Source organism: Papaver somniferum, chromosome 5 (genome assembly GCF_003573695.1).
Source record: "Papaver somniferum cultivar HN1 chromosome 5, ASM357369v1, whole genome shotgun sequence".
Lineage (NCBI taxonomy): Eukaryota > Viridiplantae > Streptophyta > Magnoliopsida > Ranunculales > Papaveraceae > Papaver > Papaver somniferum.
The window spans coordinates 129,986,833-129,995,420 of record NC_039362.1 but is presented as its reverse complement, the minus strand read 5'-3'; the positions used below and the strand labels follow the sequence as shown (position 1 = coordinate 129,995,420).

General features: G+C 36.7%; 1 long non-coding RNA gene across 1 annotated transcript; it reads left to right on the top strand.

The window, feature by feature from the left end:
* Positions 1–2,514: 2,514 nt before the first annotated feature.
* On the top strand, positions 2,515–4,589 carry LOC113282702. Its single transcript, XR_003327113.1, has 2 exons — positions 2,515–2,741; positions 4,257–4,589. It is a non-coding gene; the product is annotated as an uncharacterized LOC113282702 (long non-coding RNA).
* The last annotated feature ends 3,999 nt before the right edge of the window (positions 4,590–8,588 follow it).

The window sequence follows — 8,588 nt, the reverse complement described above, 5'->3', positions numbered from 1 at the left end:
GTGGTTTCAAGTAGGGGAATTGCAGTAGATCCTTCCAAGATTGATAGTGTTTTGAATTAGCAACAACCGAGAACAGTCTCAGAAATCCGAAGTTTCTTAGGTCTGGAAGGTTATTATCGTCGGTTTGTGAAGGGTTTTTCTGTTATTGCTTCTCCTTTGAGTCGGTTGACACAAAACGGGGTTAAATTCGAATGGACAGCTGAATGTGAGTCTGCATTTCAAGAGTTGAAGGGTCTTTTAACTTCATCACCGGTGTTAACAGTACCAAAACCATGGACAGTTTGCGATGTGTACACTTATGCTTCTACTGTTGGGCTTGGTTGTGTGTTAATGCAGAACAGACAGGTTATCGCTTATGCTTCCAGGGAATTAAAGGTGCATGATAAGAATTACCCTATGCATGATTTAGAACTGGCAGCGATTGTGTTTGGTTTGAAGATTTGGAGACATTACTTATATTGTGAGAAATTCAACTTGTATTCTGATCATAAAAGTCTGCAGTACTTGTTCTCGCAGAAGGATTTGAACATGAGGCAGCGGCGCTGGACGGAGTACATGAAAGACTATGACTTCACTTTATTGTACCATCCGAGTAAGGCAAATGTGGTGGCTGATGCTCTTAGTCGTAAGAAAGAGGGGATTCTAGCACAAATGATGATTAAGGAATGGTTATTGTTGGATGAAGCTGCGGATTATACGTTCCAAGAATCAGAAAATGGTAGTAATTGCGAAGGATACTTAGCTCAAATGACATTACAATCTACTTTAGTTCACAAGATATCCAAGGCTCATATGTAGAGTCAAGACTTTGTAAGATACTTAGACATGGTTAACGACAAGGACAACAATGACTGGAAACTGCATTCTGATGAGACTGTTCGTTTCAGAAACCGTTTATGGGTGCCGAAGAAGACAGGGTTAGAGCTGAGGAATGAAATATTAAATGAAGCGCATCGTTCACATTACACTATTCACCCAGGAGGCACTAAAATGTACAGAAATCTAAGAAGAAACTTTTGGTGGCCCAGAATGAAGAAGTCTATTGATGAGTTTGTGAAGAAATGTTTGACATGTCAACAAGTAAAAGCTGAAAACAAGTTACCAGGGGGCTTCTTCAACCTTTACCTATCCCAGATTGGAAATGGGAACATATTACAATGGATTTTGTTAGTGGTTTGCCTAAAACTAGTAATGGTATAGATTCCATATGGGTTGTGGTGGACAGATTAATGAAGTCGGCTCATTTTGTACCGGTCAAGACTACTTACTCAGTAGACAAGCTGGCACAGATGTATGTTTCCGAGATTGTTCGGTTACACGGTGTTCCATTATCCATCATATCAGACATAGGCGCTCAATTTACATCTGATTTGTGGAAGAGTATTCATAAAGCATTTGGTACTAATGTTACTCTCACTTCAGCCTTGCATCCACAGTCAGATGGGCAGTCGGAACGGGTCATTAGGATACTTGAGGATATGCTCTGGGCATGTGTATTGGAGTTTCAAGGTAGCTGTAAGGGTCATTTTACGTTAGCTGAGTTTGCATACAATAATAGTTATCAGGCCAGTATTGGTATGGCACCTTTTGAGGCCTTATATGGGCGACCATGTAGATCACCAATTTGTTGGACAGAGGTTGGAGATATTTATTGACTGGGCCAACAATAATTGCAGAGAATATTAGAATCATTAAAGAACGTCTTCGGACAGCTCAGAGTAGACAAAAAAGTTATGCAGACCGTAGACGACGTCCACTACAGTTTGAAGTTGGGAAATTTGTATTGTTACGAGTATATCCAAAGAAGGGTGTTACTAGATTTGGTTTGAAAGGAAAACTCGCACCAAGGTTTATTGGTCCATTTCAAATTGTTGAGAAGATTGGCGAAGTAGTATACAGACTTGCATTACCAACAAACATGGGTCAGATTCATAACGTATTTCATGTGTCTATGCTTCGTGGATACGAGTCCGATTCCTCTCATGTTTTGGATTGGCAATCTCTACCTTTAGAAGATAATGCTTCATATAAGGAGGGCCGATAGAGATTCTGGACCATAAGGAGAAGGTTTTGAGAAACAAAATTATTCCTTTAGTGAAGGTGCGATGGATTCATCACAAAACCGAAGAAGCTACTTGGGAGAAAGAAACTGATATGCGATCTCAATATCCAGAGTAGTTTTCTTGAGGTATGTTCGTTCTTTTCGAGGAAGAAAAATTATGTTAGGTGGGGTGATTGTAGAAACCCATTACTTATATTTTGATTATTGACTAATCAAAGTACAATTTATAGTGTTTGTCTTGTATTTTTTCTTGTGAAATTAATTTAATATCATGTTAAGATTGTACAAGTCAGATGTGTCACACTTAGAATACTTTTTCTTTGGCTAGAATTGTGGCACACTACTACTTTGACACCTAGGGTCCATGTCATGCTTCTGTATAGTAATTTTTATAGGGGTATTTCCGGAATGAGTTGTGATAAAACTCATATAGCTTATCCATCTAGGATTTTGGTACTTGGTCTTTGTAGGAGAACACACAGAGAGAAACCGACGAGAGACTCAGGTGAGGAGAAGAAGGAAAAAATTCATTTACGAGCGTCAATAATTTCTACCCAAAAATTCTATGAACCTAAGCGATTGAATCTGGTGTTTTTGGCACGCTGAAGTTGTCGACCTATAGGAAATTGAAGAGTGAAAGAAATGGATTCTTATGTTTCTTACTGATTGAAGGTTGACGGTAAGATTTTCACCTGGATTGGTATTTTGTTCCAACTAATTAGATTCGTATTCAACGGTTCTTCAACAAACTGAATTTGTATTCTATCATTCAATTGTTGTTACTATCAATTTTTTTAGTTAGCTTGTATATGATCTATTTAGGGTTCCTTTTGAAGCCAAACTATTTTAATCTCTGATACTGCTGATGCATGATAGGGGTAGAACTGTGTTAGGGCTTGAAATTAGATATATTGTAAGGTTCATGATACCATATATTTTAGATTTGATATGAAAACTTGTTGAATTGATACACAGCAGCACCTCAGAATTCTTGGGTGCGATCAGATGACAATTCGGCTCGATTTTAGGGCACGATAGATAATGAACTGAAATGAGGTTTCTTTTCATGAAGTTCAGTTCTCTGAAATACATATATAATGTGATATCAAGTAATCTTTTGTGAACTACATGTCGTGGGTTATATTTAACTCAGTAACTGTTGTTCAACGCACCAGCCAATTCTGTTTCCAGCAAGTTTGATATTTTTGCACCTTGGTCTAGTCCAAAACTTGTATTGATAAGTTTTAGATGTCTTTAACAACTATTTCAGCATGGTGATATGTATCCAGTTCAATTATTACACTTTGAACTATGTCAGTTTCGGTAACGGTTGTTTTTGCACTTTTGGCAGTCATGTCCTTCAACTGTTGAACATATTCACATCTCGAATTAGCCTTAGTTACCACTGATAATGTTTGAAACCTTCTATAGTAAATCCATATTAGTATCCTCGTCGAGAGGCATTGTTTTGGACTCCACTTTATGGCTAGGTCAGGTTGTTCTATTTTGTAGGCCAGTTTCAGCGAGGTTGTTCTGTTTCTCTAACTTTAACTTTTGTGCTATTAAGCTGTTCTCGGATTCGATAGGCGGGCTGCAGAGTTTAAGGTTTGAGTTGTGAGCTGAGGTGGGGATTCACATTTGTCTTTTGTAACCATTAATTCCTTTTTACAAAACCATGTTTATGCGTTTAAACAACTCATGCATTGTTGGTTTAAAACTTTCGAAAACTCTGTGAATTCTTTTAACCTTTCCTTTACATGGAAAGAACCTGAAATGTACTTGCTTGCTTGTATGGGTGTTATGGGAAATGAAAATTTCCATTTATGGTGTATAGGGTGCGCTCCTTCTTTTATACCTACAGCTTTCGAGCTTCTATTGCTAATATAGGTCATCAGTTTGCGAGTTCGGAATTGATTGACATCCATAAATGCTATTAGGTATGGATTTGCGAGTTCGGAGTTTACAACCATATTATAAATTGTTTGAAGGAGTAACTCCATATACATGTTTGTTTCTCTTGTGTGTGTTGGTCTTCATGTAAAGTTTGGTGTACATGTTCGTTAGTTTCTGTGAGCTAAATGTGTTGCCACATTTATAAAATGTTGCATTGTTTTATGTTCAACTTTAATTTTACTTTTGAGAAATGTAAGTGCCTACTGAGCTTGTTTGGCTCACCCTTTCCATCTCCTTTTAGTGGCAGGTAACTGTGATGTAAGTGGTGTCGGCTTGGGCGAAGGAGAGATTAACATTTGGGTCGAGTAAGGTGTTCTGGTTTGTGTATAGGGAGGTAACTGCCGATAACTTTTTGGTGGGCAGTCCTGTGTTGTTAGTCCTTGTGGATAGTTTGTTTTAGCTTGCAAGTATGGCTAGTGTGTATAAGTACCTATCATAAAACACGTTGTTTGTAATTACCTAGAAATATTTTGATTATGCAGTTTAGTCTGCAGTCTCTTTTGAGTACCTCTTGTAATGTTTGTACATTTTGAAACTATATCTAATATAACGAGTTAGGTGTTAATTTCAAACAGGTTCATTTATTCAATTAGTTTTGGGAAAACTCTTCTCGTTTTCTTATCCTAAATTCCACAGTTGTGTTGTGTGTCCTTTATTTTATAATAATCAACTTAGTGATTGTGGTTTAGACAGATTAGTACTTTGAGTACTTGAGTTATACTTTAAATATAGAATCACTAAAAGTAGGGCGCTACACATACTTGAAGTGTACTAAGAAGGCCAAAACATCTCGAACAATTATTTTCAAATCGGAACATTTAAGAACCTTAAACACAAATCAAGTTAGGTAGACATGAATGATACACAAGGTACATAGATCATCATAAAACTTGCTCAAGTTTTAGAGACATAACTTTTTAGAAGAATCCGATCGAATTATATAACGTTACCAAACATTCAAAATCATACCCAACATAATATGTGTGCCCCAATTCTTGTGATTTCCTCCCCGTATACATAACATGGCATTACTTGGTGAGGATGCATTTTCACACAATCAAGTTGTGTTGATGTGCACAATGTCTTGCTCACCATGGCACCAAGAAAGAGTTTCTTTTCAGCAACTCTTACATCTTGCATTGTTGAGAAACACCCAAGGAATTGTTTTTATAAGTCTATCAAAGAACGTCAAGAGAACCCATTAAGATTTGTGTTTCTGATTTCTTATTTTACAACTTTTAAAAAACAGTTTATGCAGATAATTTTTAATACTGCGAAGGGAAACTCTTTTGATAAAAAGAAACGTCCTAGCTTCTTCATAAAGGAAGATAATACTACTATATTGATATGAAGTATCAAGAATTGAGCAATGGATCGACTCATGCTTTGAGGTGATATACTCAGATGACTGAGATTTAAACTCCTCTTGTAATTCGTTTAGTTTGTTACAACTAATTGTTACGCAGAGGAGGAGCATTGCTCTCACTTATTAGTAAATCAATGTCGACCTCAACAGAAAAATTATTCATCATAACTTGATTTATCTTATCAAGATATTCTTTCTCTTTCTGGAGGTATAACTCAACATCAAGAGATAAGCTTTCAAGCTTCTTTTCAATCCCTGAAAACACTTCAAGGGATTTTAAACCTGGTGGAGGTTTGGATAGAATTTCTTCTATATATTTCATTAAATCAGTCATGGAAGAGAATTCTGAAACCCCTGGATCTGGTGGTGCATTTTTTGAGATAACACTACTGTCCATATCAGATCGCTACAAACACAGACTTATAAGGTCTTTAATGTGTTTGCCTGCTCTGATACCAATTAAAAGTGTGGGGGTCTAACAACCACACCCAACAATTCGTTTGGCAATCTGAGAGGACTTATTCCAATACAGTGTCTAGAGAATCAACTAGACAGTCAAACTCAATCCAGAGAAAAGTATATCAAAGAGTTTAATATCTCTAACTCTTAATTCAATCCGCAATCAGCAAATAAAAAACTGCGAGCCCGATTGAATATAAGAGGAGTTACTTGAATGGTACCAATGTTCAAGTGTCAATCAATGTAAATCAACAACCAAGTGATATTTCAATTATTTAGCAAAATATAATGCGGAAAATAAATAACACAGACACCAGAATTTTGTTAACGAGGAAAACCGCAAATGCAGAAAAACCCTGGGACCTAGTCCAGTTTGAACACCACACTGTATTAAGCCGCTACAGACTCTAGCCTACTACCAATTAACTTCGGACTGGACTGTAGTTGAACCTAATATATCTAACACTGATTCAAGGTACAGTTGCGTTCCTTTCGTCTCTGATCCCAGTAGGATACTACGCACTTGATTCCCTTAGTTGATCTCACCCACAACCAAGAGTTGCTACGACCCAAAGTCGAAGACTTGATAAACAAATCTGTCTCACACATAAAAGTCTATAGATTGAATAAATCTGTCTCCCACATAAATACCCAAGAGTTTATTGTTCCGTCTTTTAATAAATCAAGGTGAACAGGAACTAATTGATAAACCAGTCTTATATTCCCGAAAAATAGCCTAGTATTATCAATCACCTCACAATAATCTTAATCGACTAGTGAAACAGGATATTGTGGAATCACAAACGATGAGACGAAGATGTTTGTGATTACTTTTATCTTGCCTATTGGAGAAATTGATCTCGAGTCAATTATTTCTATTGTACTCAATACGATATAATCGAGCAATATTAGAACACGCAACTACAAATAAAATAGTTGGGTCTGGCTTCACAATCCCAATGAAGTCTTTGAAGTCATTAACCTACAGGGTCCCGATAGAAACCTAAGGTTAAAGGAGAATCGACTCTAGTTCTGCAACTAGTAACACACAGGAGGTGTGGGGATTAGTTTTACCAGTTGCTAGAGTTCTCCTTTATATAGTTTTCAAATCAGGGTTTGCAATCCAAGTTTCCTTGGTAACAGAGCATTCCATATTCACCATTAGATGAAAAACCTGATTCAACCAAGCTAATATCTTTCAACCGTTAGATCGAACTTAGCTTGTTACACACAAATGAAATGTACCCTCATTTGGGTTTGTGTAACCGTACCCAAAAGTGTACACCATGTTGGTTCACAAATAGTTAACCGAGGTTAGACATATGATTACTCTCATATCAACCTTATTCATCTCAACCATAACTAGTTAAAGTGACTCAAATGAAACTAGTTAAAAAGTTGTTCAATTGCTATAATCTCATAGAATTATACAAGGACGCAATTGAAGCAAAATCGGTTTGATTCACTCGAATCAATCTTGAACATTATAGCCACGGTTTGCAAAGATTGCATTCCTTATTATATAAATGTTTATGTTCTGTTCATAACCGATTTTAGAACTTTAACCTTCAAGTATGCAAACGGGTACGCATACTTGAAATACCCGGACCGAGATTGGGTTACGCCAGTACGCAAACGGGTATGCGAACTTTAAATCCTAGCAGAAATTCTCGGACATGAACCTGTATGCCAGTACTCAAACAGGTACGCATACTTAGGTTCCCGGATTTCTCAAACCAACAGGTACGCAAATGGGTGCGCATACTATGGTTTCCGAACATGGATTACACATGTGCAAGAGTGCACAACATGACATATCCAATAATGATTAAGTGTTCTAAACTCTTATTTCCATCATTGAAACTTTCTTAGAGGATGAAAATAGTCGTTTTCACGTACTATTAGCATCAGAGCAATTTTCAAGTTATTAAAATAATCATTACGAAACATACCAAGAAAACACCAAATGATTGTATCACACAAACCATGTAAGATGTTACTCGGCATTTTTCACATGATATAAGATGAACTTGGTCGAAGTGAAAGCTTGCCAACACCTATTTCGAGAAATATGTAAGCGAGTTAAACTCAGCTCCAAATCTCAAATGTGTATGTAGAAAACTATATCGTAATACGACTTATGTCTCAATATAGGAGATAGAGTAGAAATAGACTTTCCAAGTGATAGATGAGTTTCAGTCTCCACATACCTTTTTTCGATGAAGTTCCACAATCTCCCCTTAGTAGTTCTTCGTCTTCAAGTGATGAACGCCATGAAGTCTAAGCTCAAATACACAATCTATGTCCTAGTCCGAGACATATATAAATAGTATAGAAATCAAGACTTATAGTTTTGATCACTAACATTGACAAACATGCTTGAGATAGCAACGCGCGCGAGTTCGATCGAGCAGTGCTCTAACAATCTCCCCCTTTGTCAACTTTAGTGACAAAACTATCAATACAATGGATTACAAAATAAATAAAAATGTGTAGCTTCTTATCCAAATGCTTTATCTCCTTGGCTTCTTCAACACGACTCTAAAACTTCATCACTTCCAAGTACCCCATGAATCTAAACGTGTTCAACTCAGCAACACAGTTTTTGAAGATCCGTAGCGATAACAATGAGAAAACAAATGCTCTCGATCATTGTTATACAATGTCATAGTATTATTACACATCATCAAAGTTGAATTGTATCACAATTTTGACAACAATACTATGGTGATATGTATCACTCCCCCT